Genomic DNA, 23,480 nt, shown 5'->3' on the forward strand with positions numbered 1-23,480 from the left:
CTCCTAAAAATGCAGCATCAGAGTCTGAGACTTTTGCCAGCTCCCGCTTCAGAGTCATCAAGCTGGACCAAGTGGTGAGTCAGAACCACTCACCTGGGTGTGCACAGGGGGTGGTGCAGACCGGCGTATTACCTACAGAACCTGTGCAACAGAATTCCGCCAAGAAGCACCAGTTGGGGGCTAGTAGCCAAAGGAAGGGAATGACTGCTGCAGTTCAAGATGTGTCTGTTATTGCTCCTTCTGCGAGTGTGCCTGAAATACCAAGTACTGTGTCTATCACTCCTATCAGTATGCCAAACGTCCCTGCTGTTGTATCCAACGTGCAACAAAGTGGCTACACGACTGTCACCAGGAGTACCAGCCTCGTACAACCCATGGGACTTCCAGGCATCCAAGGCGTAGAATATGTGCAGTCAAACCTTAATCATTTTCAACCACAAGCCTTTTCCCAGATGGATGACAGAAAAAGATCTGAACCTCTACCCCAGCCGCCACCTTCTCTAATGGCTGAACATGAACATTTCCTGAAGCCAGCAACTTCCTCACCTCCCGCATGTCCGCTCTCGGCGGAAAGGCTAACAGAACTTCTACCATCGTCTAAGGCAAGTTGCACCAGCCTGCCTCCCTCCTCAAAGACTTACAAGGGTCCACTCCCAGTGACTGAGCTTCCTGGACCTTCCAACTCTGCTCCAGGTCCTGCAAGTTCTTCATGCCTTTCTTCGAACCATGAGTCTCTTCCTCACCAGAAGTCACCGTTTCCATCAGTATCACCTCCAAAGACAACACACTCCTATCATGGAAGCCCATCTGCCTTTGCCCACAAGCCACCATTTCCATCAGTGCCACCTCCAAAGAAAAAGCACTCCCATCATGGAAAGAAGAAGTCTCGTACGGGTGGCGGGCACCCGAAGAGGGCCGTAGGAGGGGGTATAATGTCACGACTCGCTCCCTTCGCTCCCGTTCCCGCCACTTGGGGGCATGTTTTGGGGCTTATTCCTTGCTGGACATTTCCTCCGAACCTAATGCCACAGTGCTGTAATGAATTGGGAGCGCTAAATCCCTATTTTCCAAACTACTTCCCTTCCGGATCCATTCCAGGTTTTTGGCAGCCAGCATGCTTCTTTAACCAAATGACTGTGCTTCCCAGAATGCCTGGCCCACTGCTCCACCTCCACCCTTGCAGGACAAGGTTGGGTGGAGGATAGGCAACACCTGTGGCTGCAGGTGCAGCAGTCAGCACACCTGAGGCGTGTGCTCGTTAAACAGCTTTAAAAGCCTCAGTCTCACTTCAGTCCAGCGCTGGTCATCGTTTGCAGTGTTCCTGTTTTTGACTAGTCCCTGGTTCCTGGTTCTTTGCCTTTGTACCTACTTCCTTGTTCCTGTTTTCTTGTTTCCTCCGCCCTGAATTTCGGATTCATGCGCTAATTGATTTCTGCTCCCTTGATTTCCCTTTTTGTCTTCCTCTGTTTGCAGGCAGCTATTCTCAGTGCTTTCCCCTTTTAGATGCAGCCCAGTTTGTCTGTGTTCTATATTTCTTTGACTCTGTCCTTTGCTGCTGTTACCCATTTGCCTTAGCCTTCCTCTTAGTTTAGTTTCCTGTCTTTTCCTTGGAGGGGTAGGGAGAAGTTTGCATAGGTTATTTCGTTTTTTCCCTGCTCCTGATCCTTACTTTCTAGAGGATCCATTCCATGTTTTCCACTGCACTTCTGCATTTATTTTCCCTTTGATTATTAGGTGTGGTGTGCGGTAGTAGCTAGCTCCTGTGTGAATGCTTATGTTTTCCTCACTATTTTGTAAACACTATTCCCACTTAGGTATTTAGTTTTCCTTCCAGTCTCCGCCCTTGTCCTGCCGGGCTCTCCACATTGCAGCGGATCTCGCTCTGCTGCCTTCCAGCCTCCGCCCTTGCCCTGCGGGCTCTCCACATAGCAGCGGATCTCGCTCTGCTGATTCCCAGCCTCAGCCCTTGTCCTCTGGGCTCCCTGCCCGGCAGCCTGCCTCATTCCGGCTGCCTTCAGCCCTTGTCCTCTGGACCTCCCTACTTCTCCCATTGCTGTTATAGCCTTTCTGGGTCCCAGATTCATCAACAGGATTCGTGGGCTAGCTGACATTCAAGAGGTGTATCTCGTCCTCGTGAGTACAGTTCCTAAGTTCCCTTATGTAATACCATCAAGAGTGTTAGTACACAGATCCTGTCATTGCTGGCCCTCCACGTGGGTTTAGCGCTGTCAGTACCTGTAACAGCAATTGGGGGTAAGGTGCTTGCCGACTTTCCTCGCGGTCAGGTGCTTACCCCACATCCCTTTTCATATATTGGTTTTGATGTCACACTCTATTTTGCACTCCTGGGTTCTAGCATACCTGAGTCGTTGTTCCTGGGTGCACATTTCCCTTGCCATATTCGCTGCCTTAGTACTCGCCTGACTAATCCTGACAGATGTGTAGCGCTACATTGTATGTCAATATATGTGAGGAGGGAACTAATGGTATCTCCCATTAGCACATTTTCACTAAAAATTATAAACCGCAAGAATCTAACTCACTTTTTCAGAATCTAGAGCGAACGGTTATTGCCTTTTTAGATGCCATTGATTTGGCTCTGTCGGATCATAGCAACTATTCCTTATTTTCTAAGGAAATGAAACAGAAAACCCTGATATGGGATTGGGTGCAAAACCTGAGTAAATTAGAAGCTAAGAAAAGCTATAAAGAATATTGCACTCAGGGGTTTCATCCGGGTGCTCCTTGTTGTTAGTCCTGTACCAGTCAGGAAAGGTGTTTCATTAGCTACTTGCGTTTTAATATACTCCTTACTACTACACTGGAGGTCGGAAGAGTATGAAGAATGAAGAAAGACCGTCATTTGTGTGGTGATGCTATAGAAACAATCAGACACGTCCTTACCCAATGCAACAATGTACTAGAGTATTTTAGGTTGAGTTATGGCAGATGTATGCAAATCACTATGGAATTTGACTCGGACCAGTTTTGGAGCGCACTTGAAGGATCGGAATCATTGGTTATTACGATGGCAGCTTTTCATATTTGGAAGGAGTTTATAAAAATGATAGTGGCCCAGAAATGAAGAAGACAAGTAAGGTACATGCAGGCAGGGTATGATTTAAGTGTTTTACTGTAAAATTAATATTTAGATGAAAATAATTTTATAATTAATGTATCAATACAAGAGTAAAATGTGGTTATTAGGATTTTAAACATATTGCATTTTATTAGGATAAGACGTTATTTATTTAATATTGTATTTGAAAGAAAATTATTTTTTATCTGTGTTTTAATAATGTATGTGTTTTAATGTATGTATTGCATGTGTTTACCATAGTGTTGAATGTTGGAATTTTCTCCAGCATTTAAAATAAAAATAAAACATTAACCAATGATGCGAATATTGATACTATTGAGAACATTTGATTAATGAGATCAAATAGCACAACATCAATGCAAAGATAGCACCAATCAGAATATACAATTAAGAGAATTAAAAACACATCAAAACACCTGAGACCTCTGGAAGATGTCTTCAGACTTCTTGTACATGTTGGGATGGTGGTAAAGAAAAATGATACTTGTAGTCCAAGGTTTTACATAGTGTGAACCAAGTTAGGAAGCACCAGAGCCATATGCATATAGTTGAGGGTAACATATGAGGTAACGGGGGTTACACTATCTAGCACAGGATGTTCTGGCCATGTGGGTGGGATGTGATGCAGGAATGTAAGGAGCCTAGGCAGCCGAAGAGTACGGTTTTGAGTTCCTTCATGAACTAGAAGAGCGTTGGCTTGTCCCAGATTGCCACTGGGATGGGGCTCCAGTAGGCGGGGACGCAGCAAGACAAGGCCTGTTTCCTTTTTTTCCCCTTGTATGCCAGATTCATCTTGAACCTGGCAATGGTCTGACCTCTGAAGGAGCATGACCCATCTGAGCTACACAATTTTTCAGCTAGGTAGGCAGGTGTGTGAGCGGTAGTTGCTGTTCGGCAAGATTGTGTGCAGTACCCTTTGGGTGCACTACCGCAAGCGTGACCTCCTGGCAATTGGAACCCAACCTTTGGTATAGGTCTGTACTACGCAGGTTGGTAGTGTGGTCGAGTAGCCGGGTGTAATGTTTCCACCATAACAATCCACATATAATCACATTACAACAGTCAAGATTAAAGTTAATCACCAACCTGACTCGATCTTCTTGCACGAAGAGAGGCCGCCAGTGAAACCCTCGTGGGGGAAAAAACCATGTGCTGCTAGCGTGTGTTGATGGTAGTAGTCTGGGAACCGAAAACCCTGTGCTGCTACAGTGCATTGATGGTAGAAGTCTGGGTAACGGATCAGCTTCTGTAGTCTCCTCCTTCCCTTATCATTCCTTCTACTATAATGAGAAGAATCTGATCAGAAGGTATCCTGGATGGAATGTAAGTATTAAAGAAAAAGGCAAGTGGGTTTACCCTGTGATAGAATTCCGAAGGGTTAGACACAAAAGGGGACGGAAGAGGGCGCAGACTATTGTTCTTTATTTCTACTGTATATCTGAAAAGAAAAGTTTGAGGTAAGAAGAACAGTAGAGGAGTGAGGTTGATTTTGTGGACTAAGTATATGATGCCTACCAGAAGCGGAAAGTGTTTCTGTTTTGAACGAAGGAGATGGGTTGTGTGGAAAGCATGTTACCGCTAGGTAGGTAGGGCAATGTAGTCCGGAAGCTTGAGATCGGCAAATACTGTCGGTAACAAAAAGAAGCGATTAACAGGAACCGCTGATATTTCACTGAAAGCAGGTATGAGAGATTTAGGTTCAAATGCGTACCTTGCAGGATGCGGACTGAAGCGAGGATGAAAAGATTTGAGATAGATACATGTGGATGCCGATGTATGAGAACGCTCTGATAATAACAAGGGAGAGAAGGTACAAATGAAACCGTAGGATAAGACGTGACCGTAAAAATGTAGTAAAAAGGCTAGGTTTGAAGCTCACATAGCGTGACCACGGAGAGAGTAGCAAAGCACTGGTGCTCTTTTTGCAGCATCTGAAATATCGACTCTGACAACAGGGGTGGAGTCAACCCTGCCGTTTCCTGAGGAAGGACTGTAACACAGCACTGCACTTCAGACGCCATCTTGGGTGAAGGCTTGTGAATGCCCAGAACACAGCGCCACCGATGCCAAAGTGACCATTGGCGATGCTGCATCATCACAACAGGCTGATCTCAAGAGGGGTCATTGTGAGCTGTAGGGGAGTTGCACAGAGATTCACAGTGACAAGTGTCCAAATAAACTCTTACACTCAAGGTTTCTTGATTAAGCAATTATTCATTTATTTAACAGTCAGTTATATTAAGCCTTCTTTAGAAGGGAGTAATGTTAAGCAAAACACAAATATACTTCAGCAAAATACACACTCTTAGTTCTATAAATCAGCAGATACCTATTTGGGATGACCCACAGACACTACCTACACCCTCAGGTGACTTCGATTGCTAGGGTGCTGTGGACATTAATATATCACTGTTTGCATTTAGACTTTCTTAGGAGAGTGTCAAAGAAAAGAGGTATCAGAATAAAACAAGTATTCATACAATGATTCTTAAGCAGGCAAATACTCTCAATAACCCCCCAATGTAAAGTCAGTTAACCCTCTCCTGGAAGGAAGGCAAAAACACTTTAGACAAGAGGAGAGAAGAGTCTTTCAGGGAGCCATGCCAGCCAATGTTTAAGTTAGCCAAAGTCAAGGTGAACTGAAGCACTTCTTGCAGGTAAATAGAAAGTCTTTCACAACATTTTAAAAGTCTTGGTAGAATAGAAGAAATCAAAGTAGGGCCACAAGCTGATTAGGCTTGTGAGGTAAACAAGCTAATAGCAACTCTACAAATAAAACCAAGCAAGTCTCCAACGAGTACAAGTGGCTACACAACAAGAAGATAGTTCTCTTAGACTGTACACTGCCTTTAGGTTGAAGACAAAGTGCAGCAGATGACTTCTGTTCCTGTGCAGCTCTGCAGATCCTGCTGTTCCTGGGCCTCAGTCATGGGGGCAAGAGGGAGGACTTCTGGGGACTCCTGCACTGCAATGGGATGGTCACCGCTCGCAACAGGCAATCTTCAAACAAGTGGCACTTCAGTGTTTCAGATCCTCGCGTCTACTGCAAATTGCAACACCGCGGTTCATCACTGTCAAGGTGGGCTTTCCTTGCATCTGGGGTCCCGCACTCTGTGGAGGGGGCTCAGGCTCGGTCAATCCTGCTTCCTGGGAGTCCAGAGGATCTTTCTGGAGCTCTTGGCCAGCTTAAAAGCAATGCACACAAACTGGTGTTCCTCTCCCTGGCTACCTGGTTCAAGCAGCGACTACAGTGGAAACTCAACCAGCTTCGAGAGGATGTCCAGGTGGCTTACTTTGGAGTCGATTGGTCCCACCAACTCAAAGGGAGAAGTCGTCCTTGCAGGGGCTTCTCTGTCGATACGAATTTGGAGTTTCAGCACAGCAGCAGGGCTTCACTGGGTAAACCAACGGTCCAGGAGTTGCATCAGACGTCTTCTTCAAGTTCTTCTTCGGATTCCTTCGTCCAGTGGTCGACTCTGCCTTCCAAGCCAAAAAGCCTCACCTTTAATGCAGCTTGTTCCCATTCATTCCAGCTTAGCTGTCAATCACCCAGCAGGGTGGCTATCCTTGCCGGACAGACAGCCGGCCAATCACCTAAGAGTGTATTCCTGTCTCCTAGGAGACTAAGCGCAGGGGGTTTCAGACACCTCCCTTTCTTCCTGCCCCTGCCAAACACCCTGGAGCCAGAGATGGGCTTCACTCGTGAATCCCGTCAAAGACAAAATGAACAAGGGGACCAAACCTGGTTTGGCGCGCAGAGTAAATCTCAGGACCTTTCCACAAAGAAATGGCACAAAAAGAAGACTGGGGCCATTTTGACAAAAATGGCACCCATGGGTGCTTTACCGTGGCTGCGAACACAGCCTGCTGTAATATCCCATAATGGTAGTAAAAAGTAAACTACTGCCACCAGCCATTCATTGAAGAAAGGGTAACATAAAAATGTTACTAAGTAACCCCTCCAGCAGCCTATTGTAAGATAGTGTGAGCTTGGTCTAGAAAGTTACAAATGTAAGCAAAGTCAATTTCACTTTACTGCTCTGGGAAACAGTAGTTTATCCCAGAGAAGGTATTTAACCTTTGGGAAATCTGAAAGACTTCCCTGTGTCACTGCACTGAAGGTGCTGTGTGACACAATGTAAAAGATTATGCCTATGGAGTTTGTCAGACTCCACAACAAAAAGAAACACAGAGTACCATATCACATTAAAATACATGAGAGAGTGGTTAAAAAGGGGTCTCACTCTCTCCAGGTTAAACAATCAAGCCCTCAAAATCCAGCAAAGTGCAGGGGGTCTCTAAGGTAGAGGGATTTAGCACATTTCTGAGAATTCTCCATAACGGTTGCCTTATAGGTAATGCAGGCATTATTATAGAGTATTCTAGCTCAAATGGGAAGCAATCACAGCTCCTTCAAGATGGGAGAAAATTGGTCTATTGTTTTTTTCTCATTATGAGTAATGCTGCTGTGTGTTGGGCGGCCTAAGCGGGTTCAGCCGCGCTTCCGGAACATGAGCGTGAAGGGTTTTTCCCTCATCAGTATGGTAGGTGGCCAGTGCCTGGTTTGTCGCTCTGAAGCCATTGAGAGGAAGGATGGCCTTTCATAATGCATTGGAGGTTTAGATGGTGAAAGGCTGTTTGGGGCTTTTTGTTGATATGTTGTTGGAAGGAGAGAGAGAGACCTCCATAGCAAATTGGAGTGATTTGGTAGTTTGGCCAAGTGACGTGTATGCAGCCATCAAAGTATTTTCGTGTTTTATTTTGTAAGTTGCATTTCTATAGTGCCTAATGCCTAAGTGCTTTTCAAAGAAAACAATGCAGTAAAAAATATGAGGCAGATAGGTGATAGTCATTGAGATGAGATTTGAAAACGTGCAGTGAATGTAAAGACCTGAGAGATAGGGGGAAGAGCATTCCGGTGCTCAGGTGTAAGTAGATAGAAAGAGAGAAAATGGGAGGAAGCACAAGGGGCGAGGAACAGATAAGAGAAAAAGAGACTGAGACCAAAGAGTGCTGGGGGGGGGGAGTAGAACGCAATAAGGGAATAAAGATAAGGAGGTGCGAGACCGTGAAGGCATTTAAAGACAATGCAAAGAAAACTAAAAAGAAGGTGTGATTCAAAAGATAACCACTGTAGAGAATGTTATGCCGAAGAGATGGCGGTGTGAGGGGAAAGTCCACACAAAACACAAACTGAGGAGTGGTAGATTGGCCAAAGAGGGGCAAGCTGATAGACAGGGCGACCGATGAGAAGACGAGAACAAACAAATAAAGGAGAGAAGATTAAAGAGGAACTAAGAAGCTAAGATGCATCAAAAGTAAGAAAAGGGCGAGCCTTGCGGATATTAAAGAGTTGAAAGCGGCAGGACCAAGAAGTAGCGGAGAGGCAGGAAGTAAGAAGAGAAAGAAAGGGAAGAGTGGGAGGGAAGGGAAAGTGCATGTGGTAAGGCCGTAGGTCAATGCTACTTTTTCTAGTAGTTTCAAAGATGAGATGACATTTTGAGAGAGGTAATGGAACGAACAGGTTGGGTGTTGAACCACGGCATTCCTCAGCGTTTGATTGTTCAAAGTATGTGACTGGTGTAGGCCATCTTTGTCCAGACTGTGCGGGAGGAGCGAGGGAATATGGGCAGTCAGCCATGCTTGTGGGTGAGAGAATTATAATTATTATGAAGTCTAGAAAACATTCTTTAGGAGGTGTTTGAAATGTGTGCATAAATATGCATTCACTTTTTATCTCTTTGCTGTGTTTTCTTTATAATTTGTACAGCTGTACAGAAAGAACCTTTCTTTATTTGAACTAACCACATTCTGGACCACAGAGAAATTACATTCTGGATCATTTCAGAGCCATGGGATGCAAAGATCAATATGCCATTTGTTATATTTCAGTTGCCTCTGGAATATTCCTGTGTGACATTCCAGAGGTGCATGCCGGTAGCCTCTGAAATTTCCGGGTGTGACATTCCAGAGGTGCGTGACACCGCTTACTTATTGAGAATTGATCTGAAGCAGGTATCGGTTTTTGTTACATTTAGTACTATTCAAGGGAGAACACTGGCACGATTATTGTGCTGCCACCTTCTGAACAATATTTGGAACTGTTCAACACTGAATCAGGGCATTTAACGAAGTACACCCTACCCTCAGAGAGAATTGGGCACTCAAATTATTAATAACTAGCATACAGGCCCGTGTACACGGGCCAAAGTGCAGGTTTTCATTGACACAGTAGGATCACAATAGATCCAAAGCCTACAGCTCCCTCTATTGATAACAACAGGTGAAGCTATGCAAATAGGACCACTGTATATCCTAAGGCAACAGCTCCCTCTAGCGGAACATTGTGTGTTCGGGCAGCCTCTACTGCGCATGGCGGCATCCGACAAACATACATCTGGCCTTTTATTGTATAGTATGATATGATGTACAACAAATTCTGCTAACTAGCCAGGTCTACACCGGCCTTACAGCACCAGAATCTCACTCAACACTCTGGGAAAGAAGGCACGTTTTTTGTAATTATACATTTTACACTTAAGTGATTTAAAAAAGTCACTTTTACATACATGCACGAGCCACTCGCCCCCCTGTCTGCTTGAGGGACTCACCATAAGCTCTTTTTTTAGGCTGGATATACTTTACCGCAGAAGCATATCCACAGGGAAGTGACCTGGCGCCGCACTTACAGCCTCTAACCCTAAAATGTATGATCCCAAAACAACGCTTTAAGGATTCTCATGATGTAGAAGGTTTCTCTTAATAAAAAGAATTACTGAAAATAGCGAGTATAATTCTCATTAAGGGATGCAATTAAAACCCACACTTTTGAAGTTGGGTCTCTTATAGATGAGACACACCTATGCATTTTAAATATTGGTAAGAAATAAAAGATATAAATGTCATCTAAATAAGTATTAACTCCAGTGCATCTGAAAAGCAGGATAAGTGCAGCGGAAATCAATTGAGAAAAGGAATGACTAAAATACCTTTCACAATGTGTGCGGGTTCCTGTCCTGATACAACATATCCCTAATCTTTGTAACGGAAAGAAATTATTAATAAGAATGTTCTGTAATCATGCAGCACCCACACAAGTACACACATTCAAATGCATGTGCACACACGCACACACCCACAGGCAAACACGTTTGTACACGCACACCCACACACAAACACACACACACACGTATGCACACACATACACACACACCCATCTGCAAACATTCATGCACACACACACTTACACCAATCCAATATCATTCCTTTTATCCTGTACTTTGAAATCTGCAGAAGATGCACTTTTTAGTTCTGCCCTTTATTTATTGGGCTTTACATCTATTTACCAGAAAACGGACTTGTCCAATTACTTTTTACCGTAATCTGTTTATCAGTTATTTCCACCTGAAAGTTGATGGTAGGCTTGGATGATGCACTATAAGACACAGAGAGGTTGGCAGGTGATGGGGTGTATGTGGGGGACTCACCCTGCTCTCAGTGGTAAAAAAAAAAAATGAGTTACAAAAAATGCAATGTATACAAAAACTTAAGCAGTTAGGTTTCAGTGTAGAGACATGGAACTTTTTACCGCTCTCATACTTCCACCTGGATTAGGGCTGTTAAATTTGCCCTTAGTGAAGACATAACGTGATGTTGAAGCCCCAATGGAATTGCTCAAGGCAATTTGGAAATAATGTGAGGTTAAAAAACCCAGGATGTGTGCATGCGTGAAACCAAATACTACCACCGAAAGGTTTGGTTCGATTTGTGTCTTTTCCCACACTGTAAGCTGGATCTCCGTTTGTGTGAGTTCATGTTCTATTACAGGACTAATTCCCCAGAACTGGTGGCCGGCACTTACAGCCCATCTTGATGGGTCCTTGGTTGGCCTGTCCCGAGAGAGCACATTACGTTAAGCTCTTACTCCAGAGATGGCATTGGAAATTAATTAAGCTAATTAACAGTTGCTTAATTAAGCTAATTATTGGGTGTGGAATGTTTTTCAATTTGCAATCTATAAGTGATTTACTGCAACTGATGGATGCATTGACCTGTACCGGCTCGGCCCTCGAAGGATCCAGCACAAAAAACAGGCCAGTTGGGCTGGGGTGGAAACGTTGCCACCGTTGGCCGCCCCCTCCCCCTCCTTACCAGATGTAAAGCTCAGGTCACTGCTCTCCCCTCTGGCCAATAGTGTCACCTCTGCAGTCAGTCTGTGGATCCAGGCCTTCTATGTATATTTGAAAGCCTACCTAGCCATTGTTTAGGCCACATGCAGTGTCACAGTCGCTCCCCTACTTCCAAGTTCTGACCTGGAATCACCCAATTGGTCAGATGTATATTGAAAACAATAGGTTTCTTTTTCAGGGAAACTCAAAGTGTCACACCCACTCGCTTTCTAATTGGCTGGAACCACGCCGCATTTTCCATTGGGCCGGCCATATTCCAACACATACCCGCCGTATCCCACCAACAAGTCGCGTGCAAGCTTTCAACTCTTCTTTGAGCATTAGGATTCTTGATATATTGCCTTTTCGTTAAATATGTTGATTTATCACGATAGGAACCATTTGCAAAATGTGAAACTCATGCAATGTGTGGAATAACGTATTCCACTTTCCCCCTGTTTTAAACAATTTGATTCTTCATTCTGAAACGTCTGATCTACACCATATGAAAAGGCAGGGATAAGTTCGAAATGATATAAAACATGTGTTCGAATTTAGAGTCTTATGCAGAACACGATCTAAGCTCTATCTTAATTTATAATGCGCTTAATACCCAGAGGTTTCTAAGCGCGGACCGGGGATCGAACCTGTGGTGCTCTGTGTTGTCTTGCTTCCAAGGTGAGCACGTTGCCCCTGAGCTATCCTCTCGAGCCATCATAATAAGGAGAATCATAATTAGGATGTATATCACCTAGCCCTATAGCCCCATTCTTTAGGCATTGAAACCTCCCTTGTGTTCAGTAGTGTACTATTCATGCCCATTATCACATGAAATGCCACTTTCTGGTAATCAGATATCCTAGACATTCCGCCCTGGTCTAGGGGTGTTTGTAATTTAACATAGACTGCAGTAAGGAGCCTAGAAGACTGTTTCAATTGTGTTGCTCCCCAAAGAAAACCAGCTAAAGGTATCTGAAGCAGTCATGCAATCCTGGGCCCCCTAAAAATACTTTAGTGACCTTTAAGCCCCCTTATTTATCTTTTCTAAAGACATCTTCATGAAATTTGACAGCAGCTGAAATCGATGCCTGTGCATCCCTGTATTCTATGCCAATTTTAAAAATGTATTCATTTAAATGTATATAGCGTGCAAACAGCATTTAGGCATCGAGGCGCTGTTACATGTGATAACTTAGTTACAGGAGGCATGTGAATGGCATTTTAACATAATTACATCTCAATAAACATACTTACATATATACAGGCAGGCATAGTGTTAGTTTTGAATACAGATGGCCTATAGTTAGGATTATTTGAAGAGTAGTGTCTTGACAGCTTTACGGAAGGCTGTGTGAGGGGTTTCCGCTCTTAGGGACGGTGCCCCCTTTTAGTTTAAAGTCTGTTTTCCCTTCCAGGGGTGGTGCAGTAGTGTTTTTATTAGTTGTGCACATATTTGTGTGTTTGGGCGCTACGTCTTTTGTGTTTTTCTTCCTTTTTCAAAGGCTCTGCATTAAAGAAGAAAGAAAAAAAATGTCGCGGGGGAGGGGCAATGCGCCCCTGCGCTAAACCAGGCAGCGTAGTCCCCCAGGTGGTCAATGGTTGACGTGATGAATCGTTTTGAGTCAGTCACTTCTCCCCAGGGGGAGCCTTGCCCCTTGAGGCTAGAGAGGTGAGCCCTCTATGCATACCCACCCTAAGGGTAGACGCAAGTGGGACCTCACCGGAAGAGACTCACCCCATTCGGACAAGGACTCCCGTTCCGATGAGGACTAACCCACCTATAGCACATCACTAATAACACCTACCAGAAGTAAACCCGAGGAACAAGCTGGTATGTGTTATTGCTATGAAGAAACTTTGAGTAAACCTGAAAAGAAATGCTTATTTGGTACTGAGTCGAAGAAAACTCTGCGAGTAATAAGGAGTACAAACAGAACACAGAAGAAGGACTTTGGAACTCCATCGGGGAAGTCCCACGCAGAATCATAAATCAGAGGGGAGGACACCTGGGAATGAGAGAAGCCAAGAGGATCCAAATCAGCAGGGAGACCAGAGCTGAAGGAGGCAGCATCGCATGGCTGTGAGCAAGCAGGCATGAGAGAGCGGACATGTCATGCTCTGGAAAACCTGAGAAACGAGAAGTCGAAGGAGTGACAGAAGGTCCAAGAAGTGACTGAGTGAGAAGTGGTGTTGTGACCGAAGTCCAGCAGACTTGGGAGTCCCTAAACAACGCTGAGACCACTTACCTTGTATTATGTAACGTGCTGAATGAAGAGGAAACGAAGAGCAGACAAGCCAAGCTGACAATCGCCAAAGAAGGCCCCGTGCAGAACGCAAGCCCGGTGATGCCATCCCTGGAACAGAAAGGTAACGGGGAGAGGGGGAGACCCGTGTGGGGGATCAAGAGTAACAAGTGGAACATTCATACTCATCCCAGTAAGGATCAAGTATGGAAAGAACCTAACGAGAGTGACAATCATTACTGGAACCGTTATACTCATCCCAGTAAAAGTCAAGTGGTGTAACTGAGTGAGAATCATTACTGGACAGTACTACCCGTCCCACTAAGAACAGAGTAGGAGAGAAGATTGACAATCATTATTGGGATGCTCCCACTCGTCCCAGTAAGAACGAACTGGTGGAGAATAGTGACAATCGTTACTGGAACACTCTTACTCGTCCCAATAACTACCAAGTGGTGGAGAAAAATAAGAATCTTTATTGGAACTGTCCTAGTTTGCCCGGCCAGGTAAAAGAGTGGACATTGAGTAAAAGTCTAAAGGTTAATGAACAAGAAAAGAATAGAGTTGCCCCAAGGGAAAAGGGGGATTGAAACTACAAAGATAACAAGAGAGAAATATGAAACCATGAGGGAGAAACCAAGTGTAAAGGACCCTGTTGAGAATGTAAAGAGCCCAATATCTGAACTATACGACTTGATCAAAGTAATCACAAAGAACTACCTATGCATACTTTAAAAGCAGCCCATGGGAGAAGGGAGTCATTCTCCTGTGCCTTAGTTGTCATGATAGTGGCTGGGCCGGTGAGACTAGTTTGGACAGAGGACAGACCTTCCATTTGGGATCACTGGCAACTAACGAGCACCCTAGTTATTTTGGGTTAGGTAGGGGAAACCTTTAGTTTAGGGAATGTCTGGAGTTTTACACTTTTCCTTTAATAAAGAATATTCTAAAATGGAACATCAGAGTCCTTGTGCTTCTTCTGACCCGCCACAGTGGCAAGGTGCTCCTTGAAGAGAAAGGTGACGTGCAGGAGTGAACGGGCCAATCTACTGTGTGTTGGGAATCTGCTATTCTAGCGTGGGGGTGGGGAGCTGCAGGAGAAGGCCGATGTTCTTGTTTTCTCTCTCCTGCATCGCTTGGACTGTATTCTGGGGATGTTGTGGCTTCTGGAGCTGCTGAGGCCTCCAGAGATGGTGATTCTTCCAAGCAGTTAGGAGGCTTGTTTCCTTGTCAAAACCATAGTCATGTGGCAAATCAACCATAAGCCAGGGAGATAAACATGTGTTCGGCAGAAGCCATGGACCTTTGATGAGAAATCCGCTGAGTGCATGAAAGATTTAAGGTAGATCCCAGAAGGTAAATATGGACAATGCACACATAAATCATAGCAGTTGAGAAGCAAGCATCCAAACACACCCTCTTACTCATAGGGCACTGAGAGAGTTTGCAAGATGGGTGGCTCGTTTGTGGATCTGCAAACAGTGCAAGAAGTAGAGGGAAACAAAATGGAAGAGTAAGAATCGCTCTGCGCAATCTCTTACAGGACTACCATTCTGGTTTCCGACAACGATGCAACATAGAGACAGCCAGCCTCCACGTTTTTGCGATGATTCTCTACACATCCAGAACAAATGAGGACCCTCCTTACTCTTCATAATTGACCTCTCTGCTGCTGCTGATACTTGTTGACCACAAAGCCCCCCTTAACACCCTCACCTCGCACATGGGCTTCAATGCAGCAGTCCTGCAGGGGTTCACCGCCTGCCTTTCGAATAGAGATCAGCTCATCCAGATGGTCCCCTGCAGATCTCGATGCAGCCCAATGTCTTGTGGAGTTGAGCTAGGCTCCAACGTGTCCCCTGTCATCCTTCACCTATGAACGGAACCTCTGAGGTAACGCCTTGCCAATACTGATGACAGGACACACCAATTGCAGATGATAATTGTATCAGCAACATCCATCAACTCAAACACTGCCTGTTGCACACCCCAGAACTGAATATCCAGCACCTTCCTGAAGCTTAATCTGATGACGAAGGCATTCAATCTCCTAGGCAATCCCGCCATGCATGCCTACCTTCAGAATTGGCTGACTGGCATGAAGCTCAGTGGGTTAACACCTCGGCTCTCACGCAGTGCAAAATCTCTTAGCTTTACCCTTAAATGTGACCTCATTTAATACACACGTCACCATGAAGATCCAAGCATCATGCTACTAGCATGATCTCTTTTCCAAAATCAAGAATTTCATCCCTGTCCAGAGTTTCAAAACAGTTGTCCAACCACTGGCCATTGAACAAATGGAAGGTGGCAATGACCTACCAACAACAGTCCATGATCCCACGGTGATCCCTTTGAAAACTGCCCAGCACGCTACAGCATGTCTCATCAAGGACTAAGAAGAATTGACCTCATCACCCCCATTCTCAATGTGCTGCACTGTCTAACCCCCTTTAGCAAAGATCTTGTTCAAGGCTTTATCCATCACTTACAAAGCATTCACCCCTAAAACACCCCTCTACCTAGCCGAAAAACTCCCCATCTCCAGAGGTCATCACGTCACCAGAAGCCATAACAACGCCAGAGTGCAAACCAAGAACTGCAAGAGGGTCTTTCCCTGATACTCAAACTCTCCCTGGAACAGGCTATCAGTGCAGATAAGACCACCCCCTCCATTCTACCCTTTAGGAAGGACCTAAACACCCTACCCTTCAAGGGAAATCTTCCTAATCGCTCAAATCAACCTTAATTCTCCCCGTGTCGTGCTTCCCTACTCCCCAGTCTATCACAGCTCCTCTGCACCCTCTGGCATGTCGCAAGGCACAGCGCTCTGTTTCTTTGCTGCCAGGTTTGCTCTTCTGAAACTCATGCCTACAATTAACCAAGGCACTTGAAGCAAAAAGATATTGAGAACCCTGAGATGTACGGAACTCAAAAGGTTGTTATAGCTTTCGGAGGTGCTCCAATGTAGGCGTCGCTGAGACAATTCGGAAGGACTTGAGTGAGCTATATAAAGCCTATCCGGGATGAAGGGCCTTACTTGTGGTATAAGAGCTATATATGCGAGCACAATAAACTGTGGAAGAAGAGCAAGCACCATGGGAGCCGACTTATGAATTTCCCGGGGGGTGCCCAAATGTAGGAAGTGACATCACCGGCAGTTATATGACCGCATTTGCACACAGTCGCCAACTTGGTGCAAGGGGGTGGGGCGCAGAACAGTGGAAACATTGGCTGGCTTGTACTGCATATACTAAAGTCAAGTAAGAAGGAGGTTTAAGCCTTCGAGTTGCATTCCTTTAGGCCATCACTGCCCCTACTCGACCCCTCTATAATCATTCAGGTTGTAGTAGCCCTCAAAAGGCAGAGCAACACAAGTAGGATGGGAGAACGAAATGCCAGCCCATCCTGTGAGTGTGTCAAACCGCAGAGCAAAGACTGTGCGTGTGCCTCCTACCTTGGAGCACAATCTCACTAATTTGTTGCAAATCTCGCAAGTGGGAGCATGGGAATCCCCTGCGTGTGTGTGGGCTGCAGACCCTGGATCACATGCTCACTTCTTCAGTGTGAAATTCTGACCAAGACTCTTTGGGCAAGCATTCAGGATGGGTCTCACACCTTTAAACAGTGTGATATATTCAGTGGGCACCTCACTCCTTGGAGCATGTGGAGCATGGCATCACCTGTTGCTGGTAATCTCACAACTGAATGTGCAGTCTCACTCTTGCTCATCTCAGTGACCCCATGTATATTAATGCAGTCAGTCTCCCATCTGGGAAGACAATTATATATTCTGATATCTTACAGGCACAACCCTTCTAGCAATTGCCCCATGACGGCTTCCAACATCCTGAGCTGCGGCTTATGGACAGCATGCAGCTCGGGACATGCCTGTTGCCAATTGAATATTGCCAGATTTACTATTTAGACACTGGGAGAGTGCCATGAACCCACATTGGTGGTGAAGAAGCACTCAACAGACAGAACACAATGGTATAGTGGTGCAGTCCTGTTGAGAAATGACAATTCGGTCTGTTTAAATGTAAAGCAGAGTGGCTGAGAAGTACACACACTGTGCCATTAAAAATAAAGCAGCTGTGGTGGGTGGAAGTGCTGCTTCGGTGGCATCAAGAGTATGCAATTCCCTGCGGGGTAGTGTTGGTTATTTCCTATTGAAGTATAGCAGCCCTATTGGGAAGTGCCATTAAAAGTGAAGCTGTCCAGTAGGCTGGATCAGTGCTGCCCCATAAAAGGTGTAGCAGCCTCTGTGAGAAGTGGCAGTACTGTGCCAACGGTGAGAAGTGTAGTATTTTCACATAAACTATGTTTAAGCACTTTGGGTTATTGAATAGTGCTGCTACATTCTGAGTAATTCCATCCCTTTAAATATATTAGCTCTTGTATAACCAAGACAGCATTGAGTTACTCTGATTATGATGACGATGATATTAGGCTTGCTCACTAGTTCTGGTTCTGTATCATTAAATGTACTTCAGATCTTCAGGGGGATAGCTCAGGGGCAACGTGCTCGCCTTGGAAGCAAGACGACACGGAGCAACACAGGTTCGATCGCTCGGTCCGTGCAACACAGATTCGATCCCTCGGTTCGCGCAACACAGGTTCAATCCCTCGGTCTGTGCTTAGAAACCTCTGGGTATTACGTGCATTTTAATTAACCAATAAAAATAAATAAATCGGCTGAGAAGTGCTAAGCCTTGTAAGAGTGTAGCAGCTCAACTGAGAAGAGCTGATGTTGTCCCATCAAAAGTATAGCAGCCCCACTAAGATGAACTAGCATTGCCTCAACAAAAGCATAGCATTAGATTCAACAATTATAGAAGCCCTGTTGGGATACAGCAATACTACCCCATGGAGAGTATAGCGAGCTAACTGAGGAGTACCAGCGTTGCCCCATTTCAAATATGGCTAGCTCTACTAGAAAGTGCTGACTCATATAGATTACACATCCCTGCTGACAAGTGCTGTTACTGTCTCTATAGAAGCCCAATAGCTCTGCACCGTTAGAGCTACAGCAGCCCTGCAAGTACTGTCCCATTGAATGGTATTACACTGAACAAGGATAACAGTATGGCAAGGTCCATACTGGGTTCTATGTGATAATTCTGCATTTTGAAGAACAAATACAAAAAAGACCGATTTATTTCGGCCGATTTGTGTAGTCTTCAAAATGCCGAATTATCACATTCTACTGCCCCCCCACCCGCCAAACCCGCCTAGAAGGTGATCCCACCTAACCTCACACTCCCCCCCCCTCTCCCACGACCCCGCTATGTCCATGTTAGTTCTATTATGAACGCTTCTTCCTACTATCTTTGATGCTTAGAGAAATCTGGCCATTCTTATCTGACCCCACCTAGGCCATACCGCTAGAGCCATTACTGAGTCTCAAATGGATTACTGTAGCTCTCTTCCATCCGGTAGTACTAAATACCACTTTTCTCGGCTTCCAATTCTGCAGAATCAAGTGGCCAGGAGAGTTGCCATTGGCCCATCATGTACTCATGCTATATGTATTCTATATCCGTATCCTTGACTTCCAGTGCCTGCTGGCTACCGGCGCGCTACAAGCATATAAATAAATAAATAAATAAATAGATAAGCCCTTTTACACACAAATGACTGCTCAGCATTTCACTTTACTTGTAAACAACTCAGTTCCCATGCATCGCCCCAGCAGACATCCGAGCTCTACCGATTGTATTATGTTGGTACCTCCCATCTCACCCTTCGCCCCACTGCAATCTTAAAAGCGCAGGTGTCAGATTATGTGTGATTCCAAGTGCCCTTTTCTGGAAAAGTCTTCCACTATCTCTTAGACGTCAAACTAATTTTGAACAGCTTAAGAAGCAATTGCAAGCCTATTTGTTTCATCCACATTTCCTCTCCTAGCTCTAAAGTGCGTCTTAAATTACCAAGTATCCCCTCGTTTTTTGTTATTCTGAACCTTAAAGTTTTTGGCCCTAATCGCTTTATAAATAAACGTTAACGTAACCTAACACTATTGTAAATTACACTGGCTCATGCAGGCTTGGAAGGGCAATCAGTGTCGTTTTCTGAGGGTTGGGGGAGGTCATATGTCTTATTAAGGCCTGTGAGGAGGTGGGCTCTGAATGCTTGGGAGCTTTCAGGGGCCAAGCAGGATATCGTCTCTGCGACAATATAGAGTGATTAGCATCGACATTATGGAACTCGAAATATGCAATTCACTTCTCTCTGGACCCATTTAGGTCTCAGCACAATGCAAAAAAAACACGTGTCTTTCCGACACTCCTCAATGCAAGGTGTGCCGCGGTGTTTGCATTATCAAGGAATCGCCACTGAAAATAAAAAGACGGGTAGCTAGCTGATGCCATGCACGGTGCTGTGGCATCCTGGCATCTGGCCCCTACGAAGAAAAGCACTGGGTGTGAAACAAGAGTGGCAGCCCGATTCACTGCTCAGGGTGCCCTGCAGAGAGAGAGGGCATTCTTCACGGCTCTCCCTCCTTGCCTGTCACAAACATATAACACATCAAATGCGGCATTTCCAAATATTATTTTTATTTTTAAAAATGACTCGGAGGAGAACCTCTGTGCAAACCCCCCTTTATGATTCTCTCTCCCACTCCCTGTCTGAGAACCCGGCCTGCTCGTCGCTATTTTGAGAAAATGCATGTACGCCCCCTTTCCTTTAAATGTGACCAGCAGCCTTACAACCAAAAAGCTGTCTCTTCACGCCAAGCGCGGGAAACACTGGCCACTAAATGTTTGTAATATAGTCGTTAATGTTAAAGGACATTTGTACTGTGCACTATCACCACCGGAGAGGCCCCCTGGCGCTCTGGCGGCTCTGAAAGGGAAAGGGGGGTGAGTTAGTCAGCACGAGCGAAAAAAGTGCGAGAGAGCAGTGATGTGCCAGTAGCAGCCTCAAACCGGTTAACACCGTTCGCTGGGCTTGGGGTGCTTTCCGGTCAGTAGCCGTCTTGTGCTGTTGTGCGAGCGTATGTGTGGTTTGTTTTGTTATTGCGGTGTAGTGAAGTTTGCGCGGTTTGTTGTGCTATAGGGTTGTGGTTGTGTTTGGTTAGAGTTTGAGAGGTGTATGCAGAGGGGTAAAATTGTTAGTGGGCTGGTTATTGGCATTGCTGTCTAGAAGTGATGTGCTAAATTCCACGTTCTTTCTAGATGTGGCGCGTGAATATCTCTGCATATCTATCTAGATTCAGTATTGGCTAATATTCACAATCCTTTCTATACATGATGTCCACCAATATTCAACAACTGTACCCAAATATGGCACTGGCTCACCTTCGAAAATACTGTCTATATGTGAAGCAGGCTAGTATTCACAGTTCTATTTAAATCTGGCCTTGATAGTTTTCCCGATGCAGTCTAGATGTGGCACTGGCTAACAATCGCTATTCTATCTAGATGTGAACCTGAAATCCAAGCAAAGCTCACTTCATTATTATTTATTTTTTATTGTGTTTTGGTTTAAAAGAAACCTTTCACAACCTTTAAATACAACACAAAAGCGTAAAAGAAGAAGAAAAAAGTTACACAAAAAAACATACATAAACACTTAAAATAACGAGTGACATACATCATGTATGATATGATAGGTTATTTATAACGTGCTTAATACCCAGAGGTTTCTAAGCGCGGACCCGGGGATCGAACCTGTGGTGCTAAGGCAAGCACGTTGCCCCTGAGCTATCATCCAGGGGGTTTGTGACCTTACAAATCAAGAAACAGTGTCTTTTCTGTTCTCTATTACTTCAAGGATCTCTAGAAGAAATCCACACAATGCTAGTATCAATGAGACGTTTTGCCCCACATAAGGCGAGACCAGAACATGTCCCCTGCAAAGTCAGGTCCCGCTGGAGTCTAAAATGGCACACCCTGTTATCATTCAAAGTTGACAAACAGTAACCACATGTTTTAGTGTCTCTGGCATATCCACACTGACACAAAGACGACAATGCCGCCACAGATGGTTATGAACTTTCCATGAGCCTATATGTTCCAGCGTAGGCATCTTGTTAAGGCAAAAGCAAAGGTACGTTTTCAGCATTGTATTACAGGGAAAAAGTTGTAAGTACCTGGGCAATTCGCCCTTTTTAACAGAAATTTGGCATATTCTTTGCATGACCTGTAAATACTCAATTGCTCAATGGTTTCTGACCAGTCCTGCCTAAATAATTTATGTTCCGTACTGGCAGGACGTGTTACCAGTTCTTCATCGCTTGAGCTAATATCACCTAAGAGTTTTGTCATTTTACTCTTGAAGACAATGATGGTCACAACAGATCCATCTCCCGTACTTTTTCTCAGTTCAACATAGAACGAATTTGGTGAAGGGGAAATTATCTTCGCATTGCAAGACAGCTGTTTCCACAAAAATGTTGTACTAGATGGACCCCAGCCGGCCCATAGGACTGGGGGTTTGCAAACAGCACTTTAAGATGAGCAGCAGCAGCACCCTTGAGATGGATAGGGATGCAGATTTGTACTCTTGCACCAATTCAATATTGACAACACAATAGTTTGGCAAAGGGAGTCCGTTTAATGACAAGTACAAGAAACGGGGAGTTCAATGAATATCAGCAATCGCCGGATCTTCCTTCTCACTTCAACTCCAATTAATTTCAGAAAAAACATAACATTTATACCAAAAACTCGTTATCACTGACGTGTAACTCTTAAAACTTAGCATGCAACTTGATTGGTTCTAGGAAGGTAACTTTAATATAAGTACTATATCTGTATATGTTAACGGGGAAAGGGGATTGGATAAACAATGTCAGGTGGGGCAACTAAGCCCTTCCTTCAAAATGACTACTGTAAACATCACTAAAAGTACGACGTCTCATTGGTTCTACTGACTATAGGACCCTAGACTACACGGTTCACTATAATTGGGGTAGCAGCGTGCAGAATAGCCGGCCAGGTGAAGGGAGTTCGTCTGCACCCCAGCTTCCCTCCAGCTTCCCCCAATTATTGTTACAATCAATCATCACCACAGTGGTCATGTGTCAATTATTTCTTTCTGGTTGGCCTTGAGTCTGCTTCTTGGTAGGGGAAAGTTAAGGCGTCTGGGCATGGCAAAGGTCCATGCGTAGGTGTGAAAGTTTCATCCCTTCCTGCTGGTCTGGTCACGTGATTCTGACACCGTGAAATCGGCCTTTATTCGTGCAATTTCATATATTTGATTTAATTCTGCCAGTCGTCTGCCATCTGTGGCTTATCTTGACCTTCCCTGAACAGGATACTCTGTTCTTCTGCTCTTTAATTGTATCCACGGTTGGTCTATTTCAGCTGATGCGACCTTGGCTTCTTGGTATGGTTACCTTCGTCTGAGTTTCTCTGCGTCTTTAATTCTCGATTTGTTTGCTGTGGAACTCTCCTCTTGAGACCTTTGGTAACCTTTGGTTGATTCTGCTCTTGTGCGTAGTGGAAGTATACTTATATAAAGTGCTTTCTTGAGGTTGATATGTACAGGTGGCGCTTGCCGCAATCTATCTTACTACTAAGCATAAGCAAGCCTCGCGATTTCTGTGCTTCTTGTGGTTACTTTGCATATGTACACGTTTAAACTAACTGAATATCTTCATTGTGCATATGGCATACGTTTCTGACATATTGATATCAATGGTTTCACTTTAGGCTTAGGATGTCACTTATCCGTGGTGTTTCGTCTCGTTTGTCATCATTCTCCAGTCGTTATATCTTCAATATGTGAGTCAGTCTGGGTTCTTGTGACATCATCATTTGTCTTCCTTCAGTATCTTCTTAGTTTCTTCAGGTATTACATACTGACAATCGTCATTCTGTCCAACTTGTTGATATGATTTTCTCAGTGGGTACCTTACTGTCCAGGTTTTCTTAGGTGTCGGTACTTCAATAGGTGCTGTTATTCTGATAGGTACTGGACAGAGCCCAACTGCGGCTCTCTGCTGGTTTATTTGCCCAT

The sequence above is a fragment of the Ambystoma mexicanum genome, chromosome 14 (assembly GCF_040938575.1).
Source record: "Ambystoma mexicanum isolate Mex_15411 chromosome 14, UKY_AmexF1_1, whole genome shotgun sequence".
Taxonomy (NCBI): Eukaryota; Metazoa; Chordata; class Amphibia; order Caudata; family Ambystomatidae; genus Ambystoma; species Ambystoma mexicanum.